The sequence below is a fragment of the Anthonomus grandis genome, chromosome 16, assembly GCF_022605725.1.
Source record: "Anthonomus grandis grandis chromosome 16, icAntGran1.3, whole genome shotgun sequence".
Classification (NCBI taxonomy): domain Eukaryota; kingdom Metazoa; phylum Arthropoda; class Insecta; order Coleoptera; family Curculionidae; genus Anthonomus; species Anthonomus grandis.
In genome coordinates, this window is record NC_065561.1 from 6,489,220 (window position 1) to 6,516,827 (window position 27,608).

Below are 27,608 nucleotides of genomic sequence, written 5' to 3' on the forward strand. Positions count from 1 at the left end.
ACACAATCTTAAACTCTATTAATAATATACAGCTATTTTAAGGTTGTACTGTAAATTTTCTTTGTTTATGTTTTATTTTATTGCCCTTTTCCCACTGGCATAAAAAAGTGAGGTTATTTTTCTTCTCCACTCAACCCGTATTTGATGTTTGCACAAACGGTTTTAAATCGATCAGAAGTTGTAATATTTTACGCATGCGCATCAACAATGGTTTAAAAGCAGTTTCAAACTTGTAAGAAATTTGCAGTGAAAACAAACCTAAAGTGGAGATGGCGCCTTAAGGTTTGTTCTCACTGCAAATTTTTAACAAGTTTGAACTGTTTCCAAACCATTCATGAAAATTAAATTTAAATTTATTAAGAATATGCAATCGAAATTCATGCGGCAGTGAGTTGAGTAACTTTATTACGTTATAGGCAAAGGGCCTAGTATAAAGTATTGTACGAAACCGAGGGATAAAATACTTTATTTACATAATGTATGGAACGAGGTGTTTTAAGGATATTGCTCAAGATAATAAAATTGCAATCATAATTGGCGAAAAGTTTATGGATAAAATTGTATAAATGATATTTTTACCTGTTTCCTGTTTATGAGATATATTGATCATGTGTTTTTAAGACAAAAACTAAACGAGCACAGGCATTCTGCATGACCTGTATCATATTTCTATGAAGCATATCAAGGCAAGGATAATATATATATATATATATATATATATTTATATATATATATATATATATATATATATATATATATATATATATATATATATATATATATATATATATATATATATATATATATATATATATATATATATATATACACTTAACAGGAATTAGCCGTTAAATTATTTATTGAACATCCTGTATATGGGAGTGATGAACTGAAATTGGGCATCTCAAAAAAAGTAAAAAAAATAAATAAATACTTTTAATATCACTTGTTTAACATAAAAAATGGCAAATTTGAAACCCGACCTTCTGTTACACTTAACAATAATAAGATTGTAAAAATATTTTTTACATCATTTAACCTTAAAGTTAAATATAAAGTAGAAAATTACAAGTAATTATCTTCAAACCTTAATTTATCCTGTATATTACGATTACTGTAGTATTATTTTTTTATAAAAACCCCCTGTGTATTACTATTATTTGTTAAGATCTAAATTTTAATTACCTTTTTAATTATTCTAAGGATATTTTTTCTAATTACTTCAACTCTAATTAGGAAAATGTTATTAATCTTTTTTCATTAAACTGCCATCCAATTATAAAAAGGTTAATTAATAATCAAAATCATTTTATCTTACTAACGTTGTCGAATCGAAAACGGAAATGGCAATTCTAAATCGTGGAATGCTTAAATTGTGCAAATTTAAATGAGCCTCGAAGGTTTCGAAAGGCAAAAGGTATCTGACTGGTCCAGACCGAAATAAGAGCAGGCAAACAAATTTCAACTTCATTTGAAAAGCATGTGGGCCGAAATACCGCATTATTTTGTTTTTCTTCTTTTTCGGATATATCAAAGAACATTCGCCGAGGCCTGGCATGCTTTGAATATTTTTCTCTTGAGAAAATCTTGTCATTAGGTTGAATTGAAAAGGATTGTGGTTAAGTAAAAAAAAAGTTCTGTATTAGTATGAAATATGTCATAATACATGAACGGTAATTTAGAATTATGATTATGATTTTTGTGATTGTAATATAGCAGACAGTTTTAAAATTTAATATAAATCACCAAAGTATTTCTTTTTGTAATATTAGTCCCAAAATAACTACGAAAAATAAGTATTATTTTTATCAGATTGCTCCAAAACTACTAAAGAGAATTGTCAAGTTCTACGTTTTTCTGATTATCAAGTTTTGGACCAAGACTAATTAAAATAACATATTTTTAGTTGTACTGTATTAGTTTTGTATAGACTTTATGTAAATATCCCGTATTGTTTGGATTAAATTTGTTGAATATTCATTTTTTATATATCTTTGTAATAACTTTATGGTAATTAAGTATTTCTCATAGGTGTGCATCTTTTAAGTAAATTCAGCATCTTCCAAAGAAAACACTATGAAATTCATGACTATTTTTTTGTGACTAGAAAAGATTTATTAGGTAGTCTTTTGTAACCACTCTATTTAGATTTCTGTTTTTTTTTTAATTGAATGATGTTCAAAGTCTTTAATAAAGTGGCACATATGCTAACGACAGCTTATCAGTCTGGAGAACAATGTGGTGGGTTGGCATAATTTATTCTAGAGATGCTTACCTTTTAAATTGTGGGCGCCATCCAGATTAATGTGTTTATTTAAAGTGCAGTTGTAAGAACCTTTAACTGACAAATTGGTTCTCACATAAACGAAAAGGATGTTAAGAAATATAACACATAGTAAAACATAAAATAAGTTTCAATTAATAACATTATATTATCAAAATATGCTATTTCTGGACAGATGTTCATTGTTTAAACTGTCACTTAAATAAATCATTCTTTTTAAAACTACAATCCCTAAAATCAAAACTTTATGCATCAAAGCTCTAAAACATAAAAAAAAATCTAATATTTTGCTAGTATGTAACTACTCTTTGGCCAAAGTCAATAACCTACCGCACACTATACTGTACAACATGTACTAAATTAAATAAAAAATAAATATGTCTTTCAGTGTAGTTGCTTACATATAATACTGTATGAAAATCAGGATAGTGAGATTGAAAGGTATCGAAAACATTATTATTTAGGTAGATATGTAAATTACCAAGAAAGAACTGAAAGGACAGCGGCTGACTAAGGTCCAATCAATAACGTCATGAAAAAGCAATAAATCCTGAAAAAGCTCTAATTTCTGATGAGAAATGGGAACAGCACCTGCTATGGCTGGATGGTCTTGGGATGGCTCTTAAAAGTAAGATCTCACTTAAGACTTAGGACCCAACATAAGATCTTATTATGACCCAGCGTAAGACCCTTAAGATGTTGGAGGGTCTTTTATAAAATGTATTAATAAATAATCTTTCACAAAGTGTCGCCATGAGGTAACTATGAGGTCGAATCCCAACCTCGAGCAATTCGAACTTGTTAACCTGAAGACCACACTATTTGGAAGAGGAAACCAAAACGCAATTTCTGGGTACATCTTCGGTAGATGTACCCAGAAACGCAGACGCAGACCCAGTCTTAGAATAATTGACAATACAACGTTGCCTTGCTTAGCTTTAAGTTGCAGCGAGTACGGAATTCAATCTAATCCCAAAAGGCAAAGTATTCAAATTACAGGAAGAACAATGGCAACAACAGCCCCGGTATCGAAAATGCCAATACGTAAAAGTTGATCCTTAAGCATGGCGTACGTGACCAATCACAAAGACAGACAGATAGAACAATCACGTTAGTCAGAGAGAGAGAGAGAGAGAGAAAACCAACCTAATTCCAGTAAATTGTTTAAAATTCAAAGCGAAGAACAGCTAGCGCCATCTAGAAGTTCTTATTTTCACAATGCCATTAACTAGACACTAGAGGTCACGATAAGTACTATTCATACAATATTAAATTTTTACATCATAAAAGCAACCAAAAAAATAAAAATGCTACACTTTTGTTAGACCTTCATTAATAATTAAAAGACTTAAAAATTAATGCAGCCTTTTTGATATATCGTCGTCGAGCTACGAATACCTCCTATATGACAAATTTTAAGATAATGAGGTTTTAACATAGGTGCGTTTTAGCATGTCATCATAGCCTAAAGTATCTGGTGGAAATATCTCCATTGTGAAAAATACGAAATAAATTACATTTATTTTACATGTAAAACTACCAATGTGATCACCACATAAAAAGTAAAACAGTAATATATCCGATGTATAAAGCTCATATACATGGGTGCATTTATAGGGGTCACAATAACTCCATTGTGCAGTATGCAGGTACATTTGAGATATTACAATAGATGTGTCACATCACAGGCATTCGCTAGAAATTTTACATAATGTATATAACCTGTCTTATTTGTTTTGTTTTTAAAATAATAATAACCTATTGTAATAAGTGTATCAGAGCGTCTACTGATATTTTTGTGTTTAAGCACAGTTTAATTAATTGAAAGTTGGGTACGTAGTAAGTACTAATAAGTAGTCTAAGCTGCGTAAATTAGCTTAGATTAAGGTGCCAGGATTTGTAGTTGTATTTGTAGTGAAGTTCCAGTTCGACCAGTTTAGGCAAGAGATGAATGTTATTACAAATTAATTATTGCCTATCAATTCGAAAAATACTTTATTAAACTGATGAATATGCAGGGTGGTCCAGAATAGATGTTACTTATTCTAATATCCAATATAATATTGAAAAAGTTGACTTTTACACAAAAAATTTACTCAAAAATGGGCATTTTCTTTAACATACTGAAATTAATAACGTTTTACCATCCTGCATATTAAATAGGTACAGATTTTTTTAAGTATTTTAATTTATTTAAGTTTTAATTTTCAGAAAAATATAAAATATATGTCAGTCATATCTGCACGAACTAAGAAAATAATGAACAACCTAGCAGCCAAGCCAGAAGTACCAGATTTGTATCGAACCGAGTTAGATAATACAAGTACATTAGATACAAATACATTAGGGATGAAAGCCAGTTGATATTTAATGCGACAGATAACAAAATTAGAGTTATTGAAAATTATATAGTTTCGACCGATATATTGATTAAATAATTAGACGTGGCGGATGTCATTAGTGATACTAAAGTTTATTCCAATTCAAGTAATGAAAACAAAATAATATGTCAGTAATAAAAATTTATACTCACATTCTCCTCAAAAAAGTACACATAATAAAATTAAAATTATTGATATAATAGGAAATATAATATGATATAATAGACAGATCTGATGTCTATGAAGACGTTTTAGAAATAGAGGTTGCTCAAAAAGTAAAAGACCCTGACTATCTACCGGCCGAAAAATTGTGTGTCACAGAAAAGAAAATTAGCACAACTTAGAAGAGTTCGAGGAAAGACATATGAGGAATACAAGAGAAATAAGGAGAAGCTTGTAACAAATACCCCAAGAAGCAATAGAGAATTAAAAGCTAGGTGTATTAACGTAACTAAAGAGAAATTGCATAAGAAGTCCTTCTTGTGTTTTAATATTTCTGGCAATGAACGGAAAGAGATATTTTCTTAATTGTGGAAATTGACCTTATGGGGATAAAAAAAAATTCGTTGCTAGTTAGTAGTACAATACAGTACAAGGCCAATACGAAGAGGAAAAAAATATTAGCAGTCGCTTAAATGTTTATCGAAAAATGTTTTTCAACACTCTGTGCTTGGGCAAAGAGGCTCAGAGAGTTATTATAAACCAAAATTACAGGTACATAATTTTACCATATATGCGCTAAATAACAAAAAAGTCACACTTTATGTATGACATGAAGCCAGTGGTGGAGTTTTCTCTAATGAATTTGCATCAAAATCGAAACAAAATATTAGCAAATGCCCCAAATGATTTTTCTGCAGAAAAAACGTTGCAGTTCAGCAACTCTTTTTGGAAAATGAGCACACCTTGATGAAGGCCGATTCCGTTCATTCAACCCTTGAATATTACTTCTAGGAACCCATAAGCTTACCTACAGATTAAGTCGCGCGACTGCGTATGGCATGTCCACACAACCCTTACAATATTAAGGTCTTGAATTTTAAATTTTTCAAAAAATTTGAGGTCCCATCAAACGTAAGTTTAATTAGATCTGGAAAGCGAGTAAGAGATCCTGTGGTGGTAGACATCAGACGGCTGAAATACTTACCTAATGGCGAAGTATTGTATACCTTAGATTATTAAAAATTGGCAAAAACCAGAGAGAAGCTCAAACTTTGCCCAGCTATCCTGTTTTATACAAAAGCCAGCTACCTATATCCGACGATAAATTTAGACATTTACAAGAACCAAAAGGAGTAATTGAAGTTAATCACCATCCCCTCTATGATAGTCTTCCGCATCAACCAAGGAAAAAGAAAACTACTAACTAATAAGTAAAATTAGTATTTAAACCATGTTTCATATATTTTGACAGAATAAAAAAAACTTACGAATTTCATTTTCTTATAGCATAAAAAAGGAATATAATTTATTATTATTATTATTATTAATATTATTATAATAATGATTACGATTATAATTTCAGCACCTTATCTGAAAACCATCCAAACTCCCGGGAATTTCACCGAAGTGGTTTTTAAGAAAAAAAATGTGCCCAAAGTTCCAAAATATTTCAACTAGTGAAAAAAAAACAAGTTGCAACTAAAAATTAATACCACTGACTATACAAATGTACAAAATCAGATAATATCTAGTTTAATTGCACTTTATCCAAATGATGAAAACCCATTTATACAGGAAGACTCGATATGGTTCCAACAGGATGGTAAAGTATTACAAGAATTTGAATATCGACTTGGTTACTGTCAGGAAGTTAATGGTCAACAATTTGAACATTTCTTTTATTTTTTTTGTTTTGTTTTTTTTTATAAACTGATCCAAAAATTCATGGTTATTTATAAAAAATGTATTCGCAAATTTCTTAATAAATATTGAGGTTAGATATAGATAATAAAATAATATATATATAAATAATAGGTATAGTTAGTATACAAAATATTCTTAAAATTTTATACAGAATTAAAAAATAAAATAAAAAATGGGTGTTTATATTTAAAAAAATTAAGTTGATAGTCGTAGCTCGTTTTTAGTCCACCCAGTATACATGAATTCATCATCAAAAAAATCAAAAATTAACGTGTCCGAGCGTTTTTTTTTCGAAAACTTCCCTGAATTTTAAATGAATTTATTCCAACTTGCGCGTTCTTACTGGATAATCTATGTAACAAAACTAAGAACCTGTGCGTATATACTAAAATAAATAATAAATTACAATTTTACAAATAAAAAAGTGTCTTTTAAAAAACCGTGATAATTATTAAAAATAACAAAATGTGGTGAGAAAACGCGGTCCGATTATCAATTTGTAAAGTTCAATCAGGACCGTCGATCGATTAATCAAATCGAAAAGAATGAAGGCATAATAACAGATGACTAGCAGCGCTTTCTCTGACGTGAAATCTACCTGTTATTCCCCAAAGCCTTCATTCATACCACTTTGTGTACACGGGAGGTAACACTTTATTCGTGCCGCTAATAGTTTTCGGGTTTTATAGCGCAAACCTATTTTCCAACCTTAGTAATCTCACTAGTCAGCTAAGTCTTATAATGGAACAAAGAAAATGCTAAACATCTTTTATAAAAGAAAAGACCTTGTTATGTAGGGAGAAACAAAATTTAGAGACTTTTGTAATTCACCTTATTTGTATATTTTTTAGAATATTAGAAATAAGATGGCAAACTCATTTATAAAAGATTATATTTATCTATTTTTTATTAATGATTAATTGCCAAGAAAAATATAAAGAACTATAATTATTACAATAGAAAATTATTGCCAAGGTTAACTTAGAAAACAAACAATATATTTGTGTTTGGAATAATAAGCGTTAAAGAATTTGGTCCAAGAAAATACAATTGATGTCTTATTTTTTTAAGAAATAACAAATGTTATATATTGCGTTAAAATATTATTTATAAGTACTCATTATTAATATGTGAAAAGTGTGTATTTTGTTAATAGTGGAACTTTTATATTATAAACTTTTAAATCATGTAGATAGATTGAGAGATACGTAAGAAAATGCATTATATTAAAAAAAAACTAATTTCCTGAAAACGGGCTTCTGTCTTTTAAATTTTTTATATTTACTAACGGTAAACTTTCACAACATAAATTGGGCAATAAAAACTCCTTAATATACCCATAAAAAGCTATCTTATACAATCGTATTTTTTTTGTTTCAACGCACACGGGCCCGCGATGGTATCCCAGTATCCTCCACCCACACGAGCCCCGAAGATTATGTGCCTAATTTACATAAGTCGCTTTATGTGTAAAACAAAAAAGAAACAAACAACTTAGAAAATAAATTAAGAAAATTGTATGGGCAATAAATTATCAAAATCTATTAGCGAAGTGATAAAATACCTCGTCGGTGTTCGGCCCCTGGCGATTGTGTGGAAATTAACCTATACATTTGCTCTATGGCTATACGTTAACTTTATTATACTAACGCTATTTAGGTAAAAATTGTTACAAATAGTAACTGGTTAGTCTATTACGCATACCCTAAATAATATTGTGGAGCTTTTACAAATAAAATTATATCACTCATATAAGAATTGATTCCATACCACTTTAAAATTGGATCAACGTATACTCTAAACATTTATTACAGTATTAATTATACAGGATGGAGAATTGACTATTATTCAATGCGCGCGCATGCATTTTGTGCACTCTTCGACTCGCCTGTAACGTGGTTGTTTTTCAGATTTCAGTATGATTGTCTTTGACATTGACGGGGACAACTGCATTACTTGCAATAAAAATTTGCAAAATATTACGCGAAAAAACCTATAAAAAGTTGCTTAGAGAAATTCAGATTAAACAGAAAAAAAAGTTCTTCTTAAAAAAGAAGAGTATAGAGAAAAGAACAACATTAACAATAAAAAATGGTTCATTAACCTAACAAACATTGATTTTCCTATCGATATTCAAGACACTTTAAGCCCAGATGAATATATTCCATATTCATCAACTGAATTTCCTTTAGAACAACTTATTATACAATACGTTCTGGACTAAATAAACGATGAAAATCTAAAAATTGAAAATAGGAACCAAATCATTAACACAATAATTAATCACACCCATATTAAAAGTATTAACAACTCAGACAAAATTCTGATTAATTTAAAAACACAAATCTTTTTAAAAAAATCAATCAAATATAATTATAACAAGAGCAGACAAGAGAAATGCTACTGTAGTTACTTTTATCCGATAAAAATGCGCACATAAAAATAAAATCTGTATTGTTGTGACGAATTCATAATAATTTTCTCGTTTTATTGGGTATTAAGTCAGTTCTAGTAAAAATCAATTTAGAAAATACTATCCGACACGCTCAAAATTGAAAAGAAGAAAATAGACTTATTCACGTATTTAAAAGAAATTTGGAGTTAATATTTAGCAATACTCTTTATTATATTCAATTTAATTCAAGTTCGATAAGTTTTAAATACAATAATTTACTTGAGGTATTTTTTCATACCTAGTAGCTGAGGTTTAATCTATTAATCTCTGAGCTAGTTTCTTCTTCTTAATATCCTACCTAAGTTTGTTATAAATATTAAAATTGAAAACGAGAAGACCTACTTATTTATTAAAAATACCTAATTTGAACCAACGTTTCGGCAGGTATCAAGGTAAATAAAGTTAAATTAAATTAAATTAAAAATATGAACAAATATTTCTTCTTCTTTTCAATTTTTGAACGTGTGAGATAGTATTTTCTAAATAGATTTTTACTAGAACTGTTAGTAGTTTACAATAAAATAAGTAACTCATTACGTACATAAACTCTTAACAAAGATACAACAATTAACACGCAAAACAAACTAAATAAACTTATTGATAACATTTCTCCCTATCTTACACCAAATCAGGCTAAGAACCTGAAATGCACAATAACTTTACCTAAAATACACAAAGAAAATATCCCACTTAGACCTATTGTCAGTTTTGTTAGTTCTCCGTTACATAATTATAATCTATCAAGAGAACAATTTTTTTAACTTCTAAATTTCACATTTGATAACAGTTACTTTTTGATGGAATAGCTATTTATGTATCAAGGGCATTGTAAGGACGATAATGCCCGGAAGGTGGAAATAGTAGGTTTCCGCCTGATGGGCATTAGAGTCTAACAAAGCCCGTGGTGCATACAATGCCTTATGTTTTACCTAAAAATTGATTTTTATGACCAAAAATATATTTAATATTAATTAAAAAATAGGGTCTACCTGTACAGATATACGTACATACCTACCTACAGAAATTTATCAAGTGACTTGCAGTGATTATTTAAGTTTGACTTTGATGTTTCTGTCAGTTAGTCAGTTGACATTTTTTGTTTAAATATCTGCTTAAAATGGAAGAAATTCCAAAAAATATAAGAGAAAAGGCCATAAAAGCGACCGAAAATCTTTTGCCAGTTAAATCAAGGCAACAGTATGATTGGGAGTATGGCATATTTGGTATTTGGAAATATGCCAACACAATTGTTCAAATAACCGAAACCGTTCTAATGGCATATTTTCAGGAACTGGTGTGTTATTGACTTTATTTTAATAGGTACATATTTTTAACAAATTTTAATATTTTTAGTCGGAAAAATACAGTCCGAACTCTCTCTGGACCAAGTATTCTACCCTAAAGTCTACGTTAATGGTCTATAAAAATATAGACATCTCGCAATACCATCGTCTCATATCTTTTTTAAAAGTTAAGTCGAAAGGATATGTCCCGAAGAAGTCTAAATTTTTGGAAGGAGAATAAATAATAAAATTTATTAAGAAGGCCCATGATAATATCTACTTGGTACACAAAGTCATATTGGTAATGTGTGTTTTTGGAGGTTTAAGACGAGATGAGTTGTACATAATGACCATTGATGATATTGAAGATAGAGGAACGGTCTTGGTTATAAAAATACCAGAAACTAAAACTTCAACTTCAAAAAGTTTTACTATCATTGAAGAAGATTTAGGCGCTTTAAATTTAATAAAAAAGTACGCAGCATTAAGACCAGCTGGAATAAAGGAGCGAAGATTCTTTCTTACCTATAGAAAGAGTCGCTGTACAGTACAACCTATTGGAAAAAAATACCATAGGATGCGTCCCAACATTGATCGCAAAATTTTTAAAACTGGATAATGCAGAAGCTTATACCGGCCACTGTTTGCGTCGCACATCATCAACTTTACTTGTTGAGGCAGGTGCTTCGTTTGAAATGCTAAAACAACATGGGAAATGGAAAAGCTCTTTAGTGGCTGAAGGATATATAGAAGAAAGTATTTCATCCAAAAATAAAGTAGCCAAAATGATTGCCAGTTCAGTTAATTCCGAGGTTAATTCCGTATCGACTATTGAAAATTCTTTAATGGACAATTTACAAACTATACAAAATAGCGTTAGTGCTCCCACCTCTACCATCACAAAAAACACCGACCATTCTATAGTGGGATCAGCTACATTTTCCGGGACATTTCAAAATTGTAATTTTTATTTTGGAAATAAAGTTTAATTTTTAGTATTTAAAGAAACATTATTTTTTGTATAAAATGGATGTTTATTCTTTATTATGAGAGAAATAAAATTGGATAAGCAATAAAATTTCCGGGCATTATCATAATGCCTCTTTTTACTTTAACCTTATAAATATAAGAAAAGATTAATCTCAGAAATGATAAACATAGAAAAAATCATCAAAACAACGTAAACAAAAACAAGATATTGACAACTTAAGCACATCTTACGAAAATATCATTAATCTAATAAAACCCAAAAATTAAATTTGGAGCAGGAAGATTTGATTAGTTTAAGATTGCCACGCTAATTTAGTTTAAATAAACTAAAGTCAAACAATAGAAAGCTAGTTATATGCCATTTTTATTTCTTAAAAATAATTTCAACTAAATGGCCTTCCCTTCTCTCAATACACCTTTAAGCCTTATGTGGAAATTCTCCATAACCCTAGGCAACATGTCATAGGGGAATATTAGCAATTTCTTTAATAATTTTTGTTTTAAGCTTCTGAATGGTTCTTTGCTTAACAATCGCAAGCCGTTAGATCTTGCAGGCTATGCAATATCTCCACGTCTAGAAATAACGTGTGTCGGAAACAATATTTGCGAAGAGTTTAAGGCCGCTCTTGTGGTGTGTGAAGTAGCACCATCTTGCTGAAACCTAGATTGGTTGTTCTGTAGAAATCTGTTTAATTGCTTACTCAAAAAATTATTAAACATAGTGGTATAATACTCGGAATTGACCGTAACAGTATTATCATTTCAATCTTCAATCAAAAAAATAGGGAACCGGTAATTTCCATTGATGATATAGCACACCATGCTCTTATCTTCGGGCTGTATTCGTGCGGATTTTCTGAACTCCACTAACGGTAATTTTGTTTGTTGGTGTAGCCGTATCAATGGAAGTGTGCCTTGATGCTAGACATCCACAGATTGTGAATATCGATCTCATTTTCAAGAAAAGTTTCAGCAAAACGCAGAAGATTTGGGATGTCTGTTTGTTTTAGTGCTTGCACTACTTTAATTTCATATGAGTGAAAATTGAGATCTTTGTGCAATATTCGAAGTAAAGAAGTCTTACATATGTTTAATGCCTTCGCTGAGCTCGCTTTTGGGTTAAATGTTTTGGACGGTACTCTACAGATTCTCTCTCGACGTTCTCAGGCATTCTTATTTCTTGGTCTCTCATGTTTGAAATTAACAGCTGAATCTGTGTTTTCAAATTACAGCATTATAAATAATAAAAATGAAATATTAACTCGGATGAAAATAGAAAAATTTACACACTATGTAAATAATAAAATTAAAAATCTTAAATATAAACGTTTTTTTGAAAATAAACTGATTCCAGGTCTAAATCAGGAAGGATCTGAACGGTAAGAAGAACTTTATTTTGCAGCAACTCAAGTTATTTTTGGGCGTATAAAATACCATTAATAAAAAATTACCCTAAAATAATAGGGTCGACCAAATTAGCAGCCCAAACATTTAATTTTTGAGGATACTGAGTATGGAATTAAAAACTGCTGGGCTCACTTTTCCGAGGTAAATATCGAACAACAGAAGAATTGTGTTTCTCATGTAATGGAAAAGAAGATTATTTCAAAATAAAATATTTCTTAAAAAAATTTTAATTTCATAACATTCCATCATGGCTTCACAGAATTTCATTCTTCGCCACTGTTTTTCACTGGGGAAATATCTACTTAGTTTTGGATCATTTTAAAAATCTGCAGCTATGTTTTTTCTTTTTCCAAATACTGGTAACAATTTTATGGTCCATACCCAGTTCGTCTCCAACACTTGTACTTGATCGTGTGAAATCCACTTTAGGGCTCAACAACGTTTAGGTTGTTCTTGCTCCTGGACCCTTTCAATAGAAGGGTCTTGTATGTCGTTTACGATAATCTTGAAAAGAATAGGATTAAATTGTTTTTTTCGCAAAGAATAAATTTAGTTTAAAATGTGAAAACTTGAAAATAAATCAGGCAATTCAGCGGTACTGTTTTGTACTACTGAAATGTCGTCAGAAAACCATTTAATAATTCTCTTTCGGAAGGAGCATAAACATAATCAAGAAAAAAATAATAACGCTTTAAAATCTAATAGTGCAGTCACACAGCAAAATGAGGAATGCAAATATTATTATTATTATTATTATTATTATTATTATTATTATTCTGTTAAAAATAAAAATAGCAAATATCAGACCACCGGAGGCGGCCGCTCATCGAGAAGATCCCATTATTTTGGACGATACGTAATCTTCAATTCCCCCACTTTTATATATATCTGTTAGTTATTTGTAAATAATTTTCTGCATCTTGAAGCTAACAATGCTTAGAGATAATTAATTTTTAATTAAAAGATTGAAAATAGAATTTATTAAAAATCGAAATAATTTCAATATTATTAGACCCATCTTGTAGAATTGCTTATTAAAGTCAAGCACTATTTAGCCCATTACCCACGTAACAAGGTCAATCGTCGCTTAACGTCATTTGACGTTACATCATTTTTAGGTCGCATTTGGGTCACAGACTTTTTTTTGACCTAAAATGACGTCGCCCGGATGTCACTTTGAAGTCAGTAAAAGACCTCTTTATGTCGTCCTGATTGGTCATTTTAGGTTAATCGTTCATATCCTTAGTACACAATGGCGTCTACTGTGTGGTCTTTAAAATTACTTTCTTTTATCACAGCTAAATATAAAAAAATAAAAAAGAAGAGACAATGTCGGGAATTGCTTCGGGGATCACCTGCATCATATGCGCTGTACTACAAACAAGCGCTAAGGCGGCTTTATTAATACCTAAAGAAGGTAAACTTTTAGTAATCGATCACGTGACTAAATTAAGATATGCAATTGGTGGCAAAATAAAGTGATACAATAAATTATTATAATTAGCAGAAACTGAGTTGCATTCTCTATTATAAAGCAAAAGAAAGAGTAAAAATCGTTTAAAAACCAAAACTATTTTGTACTATATTTACACTAAGCCCTAACAATAATTACTATTTTTAATTTGGATTCTTTAAATCACCAAATTTCCACACACACCGGCAATGCTGCAGATTTTGCTCAGAAATATTTTCGCATTAAAGGGATTTTGAAACTGCGCTCGTTGTTTACTTTTGGATTGTGCACATTTCGTACAGCATTAGTATTAAAAGCATGCAAGCAATATTAAGACTAAAAACTCCCTTTTGGCTGAAAAATGATAAAGAAGTCTGTAGTGGGTCACATATATTGGAAAAAAGGAAATTCAAATCCTTCCTTTAACAGGCGAGTTAGGTGTCAATGGTGTCATCCTTCTAGGTTCTAATATTATAAAAAACCGCATATTTGTGAATTATTTATTATTATTATTAAGTATTTATGGGATACCAAAATATTAATAAAAATGTGTAAGTAAGCATGTTATAAAAATGTGTAATTAAGCATATTATTATATTCTAGCAAATTGATTGCTTATTCAAATCCGAAATGCCGCAAAATTAATGTGTGCAAAAATGGGTAGTATCTGGTCGATATCCAGCAACCAAAATTGATAACGCAGCATAATTATGTCATCTACTAGCGACATATAGTTGGCACCCATTATTATTTAATCAATATAATGTAATGTTCCGTATCTCCTGGAATTTCAAAAGTTTTAATAATTTTTTGTCTAGATATTAACAATGGAGAACTTAATCGGCTTATAGTCCAAAGGATTTGAATTAAACTTTCTTTCTATAATATATAATAAATATCTAAACGGGTTTGAGATGGTTGTAAACCTCTATAAATGAAGGTTTTTTGATTAAAAATTATTGAGTTAGATGTTATAAACTGCTATAACTGCCAAAGCATAAGGATAAAACTTTTCCTTATAGCTGTTAGGAGTTACATAGCCCATATTTTATAACATCTAACAATTCAATAATTTTTTACCAAAAACTTTTGTTTGTAGCGCATTTGAGACCCTTAAATGTTCATTATAAAAAAAAGATTAAATCAAATCTTTTGGGAGCCTTTTTCATTTCTTTAACATTCGACTTTTTAAGTAATTTTTACAAAAGAAACTTTAGTTTGTAGGGGTTTATAACCATAATCGATTTAGTTATTGGTTGTTAATATCTGAAATTTCAGAAGATAAGGGCATTATATTGAATAAATAACAGCGGGCGCGAACTATAAATAGGTCGCTGGCAAACGACATATGCTGCGTTCTAGATTTTAGTTGCTGCATATCAATCGGGCGCTAACTTTACAGACATGAAAAAATATCTAGAAAAACAACACAAAGTGGCAACATCGGATACGCGCATTGTAAACATAGAGGTACTCTACGTTGCCAAGTTGATTTTTTGTAAGGAATCTTTATTTTATTCTGAAAAATTTATTGATTGCTCTCAACGTATATGTTATTAGTCAGCAAATTAACGAAACTTTTAAGGAGTAAATTTTTTACCGGTTTCAAAATACAAAACATAAAAAAATATGTAGTGGATTAAGAAAATTATATATTAGATCAAAAATTGGAAAGTCGATTTGACATCATTGTCTGAGAGATGAAGAACTGAAACAATCTCGCCTATGGTTTGCAGCTAGGCTTATTCCAAGCATTCAATGTTTTAAGCCGGCAACCCGGTTTTGTAATTGTTGTATTTTCTTTTGTGTTCGGTGTTTTACGTTTTGGGTGTTGAACATGCTTACCATCTTAGCAAATGGCCAAATGGGATCAAATCAGGTACATATTACTTAATATTCTATTGGTTTAAACATCGACAGGAGAAATTTTTTTATAGCTGTTTTACTTGCTTCTGCCATGTCTTTATAGCAATGTATTCATAGCGACAGTCTTTATAAGCTCCATTTGTTAAAGGGAATCATCCTTTTTACGTTCTGTTATTTGATTTAATTTATTGTAATTAATTTATTGATTTTATTTTAGTATACTTACAAATAAATAAATAAACATATATTTGGAATTTAAGTAAGAATGTTTTTTTTTATACTCAAGTCCTAAGGTCATTTTAAATTACCTAAAATAATATTTAAACGTCGTCCTATATAAATATTTAATGTTTTCCAGGAGACTTTTTTAATTCCATTTAAAACGTTTTTTACCCTTTTTTTAGGACGTCTCAGCGACGTCTCTTAGGACGTCATTTTAGATGTGGCAAATGTACGTCACTTTAAGGTCATAAGGACGTCAAAATGACTCATCATATAGACTAAAAAGTACAAAAAACGACGTCTTCAAGACGTCATTTTGCTATTTGGGTAGAGTCATGTAAACAGCTAATTTACTAGCAAACCTTAAATTCACTAGAAATAAATATGCTCTATTATGATCGGATAAAGCGTAATTCCTGTTCCGTTTTTCGAAGTGAACTAATAATACTAATTGAAAATATTTTTCAAATTTAAAATTTTGCGTTTGTTCAGTTTTGTTTTTTGCGATAGCATTTAAAATTTAAAACTGGGTAAGATCATGTAATTAATATACCCTGATGTAATTTACAGCGATGCTAAAATTTAAAAGCAATCTACATAACCCAAAATAAGAGTATTTTATTAAATTGCAGATGTTATTATAGCACGAGGCATAAAATGACCATAAAAAAGAAAACGATAAGTTAAGAGCCATGAAAGGAAAACAAAATATCGAGACGTAATGTTCGTAAATAGCACCCGGGTGAGATCATGTCAACCTTTTTTCTTTTGTATAACCACCACACGTGAAAAGAGCAGCCACAGCGAAATTGCCTGCCAAGAACATATGGCGTAATAATTGGAATACTTTTTTCGCCATACCAGATATGGCCTGGATGATCCCACAAGCTATAACCGCTTATAGCGAGTTAGTAGTTTTTATTATTCTTTAATAGAAGCAAAAGGCATATCACTTATAGACTAATAAAAAACGACGTGTACTACAGGAAGAATAAGTCTAACCCACATACATATGTTTTAGTAAAATGTTCCTTCGCGTCATTTGAGTGGAAGCAAGCATTTAATAATTTATTCATGCAGGCAGGTACTATATGCCGGATGTTTAGAAAGACGGCAAATAGAATATCTAAATATATAGTATATTGCATAGTAAATTTAGCATAAAATATTGCGCGTTTATAATTCTAGGCATGAAGTGGCTGGATCTGCAAATTTTACAAACTAACTTACTGAAAAAAATGGTATTTAAAATTTTATTAAATTTTAAAAATATCATGGTTCGATCTAAATATCTAAGCTATGAAGGTCTTTTACTCCCAAAAAATCACTTTAGTTTCATTGTGGAGGAAAATGTTGTACATAGCAGCGATCATATGCAACAACATTATATTAATTGCTTATATCGTTGATTGAAAAGGGAAAAGATGCGCAAATACTGTATAAAATTTCGTGACCGCGGCAGCCAGCCGTTCTTTGTTTTATCTAGCAATTTAGAAGCTAAGAGGTGGCGCCCCCATACGTAGGAATGATGAAACTCGCTTGGCAGCCTTGGTATTAAAAATTACCAGACATAATATCGCAGAGAAATGGGAGCTTTCGCATTGCGCTATTTCTGTTTGAGGACATATTCGCATATTCCATAGTATAAATTTGGGAGAAAATATTGAAAGGTTTAGTTTCATATTTTGTTTTTTTTTTCTAATTTTTAAGTATAAAATCTAATAAGTAATATAAGTAATATAATTTTGCTTATTTTTAAAAGTACAGTATATTAAAGAGTTTGCCTACATTTCGGCAGAACCAGAGGCTGTTATTTTTTATACAAGGTGCAAAAATATACATATGGTAAAGTGTTTTAAGCTTTTGGGCCTACGGCTTATAAATTAAAAAAAAAATACCTTGAAAAAAAATTAACCTTAAAAACATATACAGGGTGTTCCGTTCATCATGTTACAAGCTTCTATGGCAGATAGAAAACGTCAAAAGAAAAACAAAAGTTCATATAAACATGGGTCCGGAAAAGCTTCCTCAGGGAGCTAGAGCTCTTTGAAAGTAACCTTTAAAAACTAGTTTTTTTTTTAATAGCTCCGGAACTACTTTAGCTACCGCAACCAATTTTGGGAGGTAAATTATTGTTAGTAGGTTTATTCTTTTGAACCTACTAAATAAAAAAAATATTTACCAGGGGCTTCAGAATCAGGGGAGTGTTTGGTAAATTTGGGCCCATTTCTTTAAGACTTTAATTTCTGCCCGTTTGGGTATTAGATTATGATGTTCCTATGCTTTTTACATAAAAAAGGTGCTCTTAGTAAAAGTCGGTAAATGATAAATATCACCGTTTTTGTGAAAATTGACGAAAAGCAAGTTATGAGATACAAAAATGAATTATCTATTATTATTAATAAACAATTAAAAAAAAAATCTGGCGTAAATATAAAATAAATGTTTAAAAAAAGTTAAGGTAGTCACTTTAATAAATTGGTACTCAAATTAATTAACTGTCACTTTAATTACCTTGAGGCATAAAATGTTTAAATGATTTTAAGTGTACTAAAAAACCAACAAATTAACAATTTTAGAAACGTAAACAAATTTTATTAAAGATTGGTATTACAAAAATAAACTTAAAATATTAATTGCTCAAAATGCCGGCCGCCACGATCGATACATTTATTGTATCTACGCACTATATTAAAGTTGACGTGGTTAAAAATATCAGGCGTGGTTTGGATTACTTCAGCAGCTGTGGAAATTCTGGCCACCAGGTCTTCTTCTGACTCGACTGGAGTTTCATATACGAGACTTTTTATATGCCCCCAAAGAAAAAAATCTAAGGGTGTCAAATCTGGTGAGCGCGCTGGCCAGATGACAGGGTCTCCGCGGCCAATCCAGCGCCTTCCAAAATTTTCATTTATAAACTCGCGGACAATAAGTGGAAAATGAGCTGGCGCTCCATCGTGTTGTAGTCATAAGTTCTGTCGTATATTTAGGGACAGATCATCTAATAGTTCTGGCAGTACATTTCTTAAAAAAATTAAATAAATATTTCCCGTTAAACGAGGAAGCAACATAATTAGACCAATTAAGCGTTCTCCAACAATGCCGGCCCACAAATGACCGAAAACTTATGTTGATAGCTGCTAAAATGAATACCATGGGTATTCATCATCCACCAAGGGTTTTCCTCACTTCACACATTCTTAGAATTAAAAATGCCCTCTTTTGTAAATAAAGCCTCGTCAGTAAAAAGGACATATTTTGGAAATTGAGGTTCTTCTGTACACCGGTCAAGAAACCAAAGGCAAAAATTCACGCGGGGCCTAAAATCATTGAGTCCTAATGATTTCACCTTTTGCAGGTGGTAAGGCCGAAGAAGCTGTTCATTAACAACGTTCCATACCCTAACATGATTTACATGCATCGCGTCAGCAACTGCTCGAGTATTTACTGATGGGTTATCTTCAAATCGCTGAAGCACTTCTTCCTCAAAATCCGGGATTCGGATGTTCCTTTGCGCGCCTTTATCTTGGCGTTTTATTTTAACAGAGCCAGTCTCCTTGAGCCGTTGATTGACCCTTTCAAAAAGTGTGTGAGCTGGGATTCGCCTTTCGGGAAACCACTCTTCATATAGTTCAGAAGCAACTCTACCATTACATCGAACTTCCCCATAAATTAAAAGCATATCGGCGTATTCAGCAAAAGTGTAATCTTCCATTACTTGACCGTAATAGAAAGGGAATTAATATCATGTAAAAAATACTGACAGTGGCAATGAATTAGCATTATTATTATTATTAAAATAATTAATTCAAGATACAGCATCTTACTTTGGTTTTAGTCAATTTCCACAAAAACGGTGATATTTACCGACTTTTACTAAGAGCACCTTTTTTTATGTAAAAAGTATAGGAACATCATAATCTAATGTCCAAACCATGTTGGGGCAGAAATTAAAGTCTTAAAGAAATGGGCCCAAATTTACCAAATACTCTCCTGATTCTGAAGCCCCTGGTAAATATTTTTTTTATATAAAAAAAACTAGTTTTTAAAGGTTATTTTCAAAGAGCTCTAGCTCCCTGAGGAAGCTTTTCCGGACCCATGTTTATATGAACTTTTGTTTTTCTTTTGACTTTTTCTATCTGCCATAGAAGTTTTTAACATGATCAACGAAACACCCTGTATATGTTACTCACCTTTAGATTGACTATTATGTTTTATAGGGTAAGTTTTTAGCTGAAAACTTTTAAATGTATTTTTTTTTAATCTAAAAATGTCTATTGTAGATTTGATAAAGGTCAAGAATATGAAGACCGAAACGTTATTAAAATGATATGTTAAAGCAAGATAAATTTTATGTTTTAACAATTACCAATACCCAAGAAAATAATTGATTTCAAAAATACATAAGCAGCATACATAACCCAAAAACAATCCAACCCTATATATCCAACCAAAGAAAATGCTAAAATTGGATTATTTTTGGGTTAATATTCTGGTTTGATAAATAGCATCATATTTTTTAAATTGCCCGGGCATTGGGCATTATGAATAATCGCCATGTAATTACATTGTTCATATTATACGAGCCCCGTCCCACTTCAGTTGGCCCAATTGAAAATTATTAATAATTTCTGTTTAAACCCCCCAAAAAAAAGACAAATTTTATAGTGTTATATAGTTTTAAACAAATAATAAGCTTTACTTACTCTATAAACACAACAAAATGGGAAAGTAAACTCATTTATATTGGACATATATTTATTTTTTAAAACAGTCGCAATTCTTTGAGGCATGGGGTTTATTAAGTTCTGATACTACCCCTGATTAAAACTATCCCAAATTTCTTGCTAGTGGATTTCGGACCTAATGAATAGAACCCTTGTATATGCCTAAAGAGTTAAAATAAAATAAAAAAGATAAACAAGACATTTATTTCTACTATTTAAAATATGATTCAAAAATTTATCAATCAACCAAAATCTAATTTTAGAGATAACATATAATGTTTATATGAGATACTTTTTGGTATTTTAATATTGTGGAATAAAGATTCGATAAAAGAATAATAAATTCATTTTTTACTAAGCGGGCCAACTGAAATAAGACGGGGCTCGTATATATTTTTAGCAGAAAATTTTACATAACGAAATAATCATAAATAAATGGTAGTAAAAGTATTTACATATAAAGATTATTTAAACAATCTTTATCAATATTTTTTATTTTATTTGTTTAAACATTGACTGAAGAGGCAAGATTTAATTTTCAATCATTGATTAGATACGATACGTATTTTGCTATGCGGCTTCTTAGAAGTTTGTTTTTCTCTCGTTTGCTGGTATTTTTCAGTTTCCCATTTAAAAAAACTTAAAGAATTTTCAAAAAACTAAGAGAATTGTTTTTTCTCTTCCTAGTATTAGTACATCCCCGATAAGCACACTCGTTAATTTTGCTTGAATTTGACATAATTTAAAACAATAATAATACAAAATAATACGCCAAACATGCAAAAACTCCATTAGACGATGCTGGCGAGCTCCGCTATCCTAGGAGACGGAAATAATAGTCAGTGACGTATTTTCAGCTTTAGGGCGCGCCGAGTGAAGCAAGGGAAGAGGGAAATAAATTCAGTAGCGGCAACAACTTCTCTTTAGTTATTATTTATAATGCCTATTATAATGGGATAGTAATAAAGAGGTAAATATGTACTTCCTATCTCCAGCTTATTTCATACAAAGAGTTTCTAGTTTTAAAAGATAAAATGATTTGAATTTCACATATGGGCTTAGTACCTTTACTATATTTATAAATTCCTATTATATATATAATTCCTATTATTCTGTTTTTGAAGGTGGTAGACATTGGTAGAGTAGTAATAAATAGATACAGTTTACACTTGATAACGGTTGGGGATACTACCAACCGAAACGTCGTGTTAAATGTTAAAATAAAGGCATTGCAAGTTCGAGAACCTATTTATTACTTTCCTATTATTCTAATTACGGGTAGAATTTTTAGTAAATAATCAGCGTCGCAAACCCTAAAACTCTTTCAGGTAGGTCAGGTACCTATAGTCTGCAGTACTAGCTTCTGCAGACTACTGCAGACACTTCTTCCAATCATCTGCTGTCACGCCATTAATAGCTTCACTTAACAACAGCTTAACGTCATTTAATTTAAAGGTTGTATTTTTTCTCGCAACTTCACCTTTTATCTGCGCCCATATAAGTTCTATCGGATTTAGCTCACAGTGGTATGGAGGTAATCGCAATAGAGTAACTCCACATTTATGCGCCATTTCATCGATAACATATTTAATATACCGGTCTTTATGTACCCGGACAATATCAAGCAATTGTACTTTTAGCAAATTTTCATCAAACTGGATGTCTTTTGATTTTATCCAGTCTATTATGTCGGCTTTTTGCTAAGCAGACGTAGGTAATTTTTCTACTCGGCGACTGTGATACGGCGCATTGTATATAACGATCACCGAACCGGATTCCACAAGCCGTAATACTGATGAAAACCACTTTTCAAATACGTCACTGTTCATGTCTTCATGGTAGTCGCCACTTTTTTTAGATCCGAAAACGTTAAGCCCGCCATCCAAAAATCCAGAGTTACCCTATGTGCGTAATAATCAGACGACGGCCCTTACCGGAAGGTCATTTCAAGCCTGTCGATAACCCGTCAAGGAATGCTTGCCGTGAGCTTGTGACATTTAAGTCCTGCCATACTTTTGAGCGAGTGTGTCCCTCATTTAACCAAGTCTCGTCAGTATAATATATCTTATTCCCTTTAAGCCTATGGTCGCGTATTTGTTTTAAAAATTTTCTTCGCCACAACACAATGTCATCTTTCTCAATTAAAAAGCTTTTGCGATTTCGCTTCAAATACCGGAAGTTTACACCGCGTAATGTTCGCTTTAAAACTCCAAGGGATATTTTGGTTAAAGAATCATCATAATCTACTTGAGCCTTAATTTTCTTTAGTGTTGGCATTTCATTTCTAAAAAAAAAACTGTGCACTTTGCGGCGAAGTATATATTTTATATCATCCTCTAGAACAATTTTCTTTCTACCTCTTGTTTCCTTTTTTTGCTTCTTGTTATTAATTTTAAGCGATCGGAAAACTGTCCTAGGACATAATTTTGTTAAACTTCCGCACAAATTTGCTGCGTCTTCGGCACATAAATCGGGATTTTGAGCGCGAATACTTTCTTTACCAGCACGAAATCTTTTTTTTTACCATTGCATGTTCGCCCATAGTTAAATGTTTTTTCACTTTTTTTGGAGAAGGTCACGACTAGTCGAAGCTTCTCCCTGTTCCATTATACTAAAAATTAATATTTGAAATACACTTTTTTCACAAATTTCACAAACAAAACAACAAAAACACCGTATTAAACACCGAAGAAAAATACCGTAAATTAATAATATTATAAGTCATAAAATAAATTTATAATATATATTAATATATATTATTTATTATAATAACGTATAATAACGCAAGCAACAACACTAAAATAAACAATAAACCCGCAAACACGCCCATGGGATGGATCAAATCAACGTATAACAAGGAAAGCATGTTTCTGCGTTTATAGGCGTTGCCATTCTGTTAAAAGTAATGACTGTTTATCTCGCTGCCCCATTTCCCGCGAAACAAGAAAGAAAAGGACGAGCAATATACTTGGCACCACTGCGCGCTTTATGCGAGCAAGGCGGGCCTATGACAACAGCCACGAGTTCACACAATTGGAGTAGGCGCGTGTCACCGGCTTTTAATGGATTTTGTATTTAGGGAATTAAATATTATTTTAAGCCACTCTAGTTATGTTGCTTGTTGGTTTTTTCTGACGTCACTGACTATTATAAACGACTTCGACTATAAACAATAATGAGACACAAACGGCAAAAAGATTTCCGCGCGCGTTTGAGCGTGGCGCCATCTACCCGCCGCGCGCTTTTTGGGTCACGTTTTTGCCCGTAAATATGCGTATCTTCTCGCCTCTTCAATCAACGCTTATATTATTTGCTTGGATCGTTGTGTAAAAAAAACGAATAAAAAATAAGGAATAGCAACCCAATTTAATTGACCCTGCTCTAAAAATTTTCCTGACAGTATAGATCTTTTTTAATTAAAATAATCGAAATAAAAACTAAATTTGACTTTATAATATTGGTTTTTCATATATTTTTATTAAAAATATATCAGCTACTTTATTTAAAACGCAGTAAAATAATTAAGGCTCTAGGTATTTAAAATGTTTTTATTACTTTATTATAAGCATTAGTGTAATTAAAAGCCTTTCTAATAATATCAATGCAACAATATTTTCTGTTCAATAAAAATAAAACTTACGATGTAAGCGAATGCATGAGAAAGTAATTTTCTTTTAAAATGTTTAAATGTTTTATCTGCAGTATTTATTATGCCATGACATAATATATTTCGGCGCTTTAAATGTTTTATATATTCTGTATTTTTTCATGTTTGAATTGAACATATTGTTATGTAAAAATAATTTTTCTACTACCGTCAGAAAGTACTTACTTTACAAACACTCTCCAGAGTTGATTAAGTTTTATTTTTTTACGCGCTAGTGCATAAAAAGTAAATCTGACATTTATATCACATTTTATTTATTATTTTTCAAAATTGTTATATACAGGGTGCCCCAGAAAATGTGGGAAATCTCTTGGATTTAGGTAGAAAATGAAAAAAATAATATGGAACTTTCCTATAAAAAAAATTCCTATAGGCCCTTCCTACGAAGATACGCCCTCTTAAAGACGTCGCTCGAAAATGGGTTTTCTTTTTTTTTATCTTGTTTATTTTACCAGAGGCGGACTAGGTTGTACAATAGAATGCTTAAATTTAACACCTTATAAGATAAAGACTCTGAAATAATAAATATGGATAGGTTGATCCTTAAACTAAAGAAAAGGCCTCTTGTTCATTATCGGTATTAGAACCGTTTTGGAGAAAAAAATTATTAAGGAATCACTGTTTTAATCTAGTTAAAAAGAACCATGATAATATATGTCCTTTTATAACAACAGAGAAGTTCCTTTTTAAGTTGTTTAATCTGAAAAATGGCAAAATTAAAAAAATGCAGTGTGGTTCTTAAAAAAACGACCTGAAAAAGAATGTAAACGAAAATGTCTTTGCATCTTTATATCGGCATTTTTTTTCTAAACGCACCATTCTTGCAAACGTTTCTATGGTACACAATCAACTAATACTTATCTTTCAAAACTTGCCATCTTTGACGTTGTTAATACATTTATCCTAACGTAAAAAAACGATTTTAATGTCAAAACTGAAAAGATGCAAATCTCTATTTGAATTTTACAAAAAAGCCATTGCAACAGCATGTTTAGCAAATTGTTTTTTATTTAATTTGACTTTAAAAGTATAGCGACGACAAAAGAATTTGACTTTCTTAAAAACGAGTCTTCGAACTGCGATAATTGAAAATAATTTAATTATTACCATAAACATGCATATTCAAAAAATTGTAGATAAATGTGAGGTCAATTCACCATATTGAACATTACCGGAATTAAAATCAAGCTAAAAATAAATCGAGGTAAGTCCATAATAAGAATTTGAATACCAAAATCAAAGAAAGAAGATCTTATGAGAACCAGAGACCACAGAGAGATTCAGGTCAGAGATTTCATTTAAGCTGTGACATTAAAATCAAACATTTTTAGTTATGTTTATAAGTTCAAATATTTATATAAATACAAATATCAATAGTAATCAATAAGTAATCAATATTTAAAGTAAAAAATTAGTGTAAAAGTCCCCGGAAAACTTAAGTTTATTTAATTTTAGTATGTTGGTCTTTTCAAATAAATATCGAGTTTCATAAAAAAAGTTTTTTTTTTAAACCTAGTTTATTAAAGCTGTGAGTCACTGTGTATCTTATACTTTAATTAAAACATAAAGAATATAAAACTAAATATTTAGATAAAGTTGACATTCTTACTCTAAATCTTTTGGAGACTTGACGTGACAATTTAAACAGGTGTGTGAGAAAAAAAAACGAAGACAAGATCGGCAAATACTACGAGTTAACGAGCTATTTTCTACAGCAAATGTATTTACGGGGCCCGAAAGTAAGATCGCGGTCTGTTTACTTGGTCGTTGACATGAAACCACAGCGTCGTTTATAATAACGAAGGTGGCTGAAATGCAGACAGCTCAAAAACGCCCACGTCAATTTAATACAAAGGGGAAACCGCCAGAGACAAATAGGAGTCCCATCGTGCTATAAAGATGCATATTTTTAATTAAGTTAAATGGAACAGTTTCTAGCAGTAACCTGTCCATACAGGGTGTTACTTAAAGGTATGTCATAATTTAAAAGGGACATTCCTGGACCGATTCTAAGTCGAAAAGTTCATATAAACATGGGTCCTAAAATGCTTAGTTTTTAAGATACAGGGTGTTAAAGTCTTATTTTTTTTTCATTTTTAATAAATTTTTCAAATACGATTTAAAATATTGAACTGAATTTTGGCACAGGATATTATGGCATAAAAACACATTTTTTAGATGTTCACCTACTTTTTTTTAGCAACCACTGGCGTAGCTATGATGAATTTTTAATACAATTTTACAAAAAAATACTACGCCATTGACTTACGAAAAAAAATTATGATATTATCTTAATTATCAATCAGTTATAAACAAAAAATTCCTTTATAACTTTTGCCGTAAATCTTACCGTCTGGGTGTAATCGTTAATTAAAAAAACGTCTTTTATGCAAAAAATGCATCTTTAAAAATTATAGAATTAAATCAAGTTAGCTTTTCCCGTTGCCAGAAATAGTTTTTTGTTGTTTTAAACATTGTGACACTTGCGTTAGTGATTATTCTTGACAGTTTGTTTTTAGTACCCTTTGATCTTAAAACGTGAATTGTACTAGTTAAAAAATGCTAGATTATTCTAATTTGGAAATGACGCAAATGCATTTCCTTTATGGACTTGCCAATGGTAATGCTATGGAGGCGCGGCGTTTGTATCAAGAAAGTTATCCTAATCGCGATGTCCCAGATAGAAGAATATTTATAAACATTCATCGTCGTCTAGCTGAATCTGGGAGTTTTAAGGCTAATTCTGCCGAGGGAAGGCCCCGTACAGTTAGGACACCGGCAGTTGAAGAGGCTGTCCTACATGTAGTCGAAGAGGATCCGACAAGTACACGAAAAATTGGTATGGTATTAAACATCTGCTACAAGACGGTATGGGAAATTTTAAGGGATTCTTTGTTATATCCTTTTCACATACAAAGGGTTCAGGCATTGCTTCTTAGAGATTATGAACTGGGTACGCAAATTTGTAGATGGTATCTCAAAAAAGTAACACAAAATCCTCAATTTG

At 31.0% G+C, this 27,608-nt stretch overlaps 1 protein-coding gene and 1 long non-coding RNA gene across 2 annotated transcripts in view; one reads left to right on the forward strand and one right to left on the reverse strand.

The window, feature by feature from the left end:
* Positions 1 to 27,608, reverse strand: part of LOC126745643 (division abnormally delayed protein) — a 415,201-nt gene that overhangs the window by 24,779 nt on the left and 362,814 nt on the right. The window lies entirely within an intron of this gene.
* LOC126745648 (uncharacterized) lies at positions 10,087 to 11,267 on the forward strand. The gene is made up of 2 exons (XR_007663627.1): positions 10,087 to 10,280; positions 10,340 to 11,267. It is a non-coding gene; the product is annotated as an uncharacterized LOC126745648 (long non-coding RNA).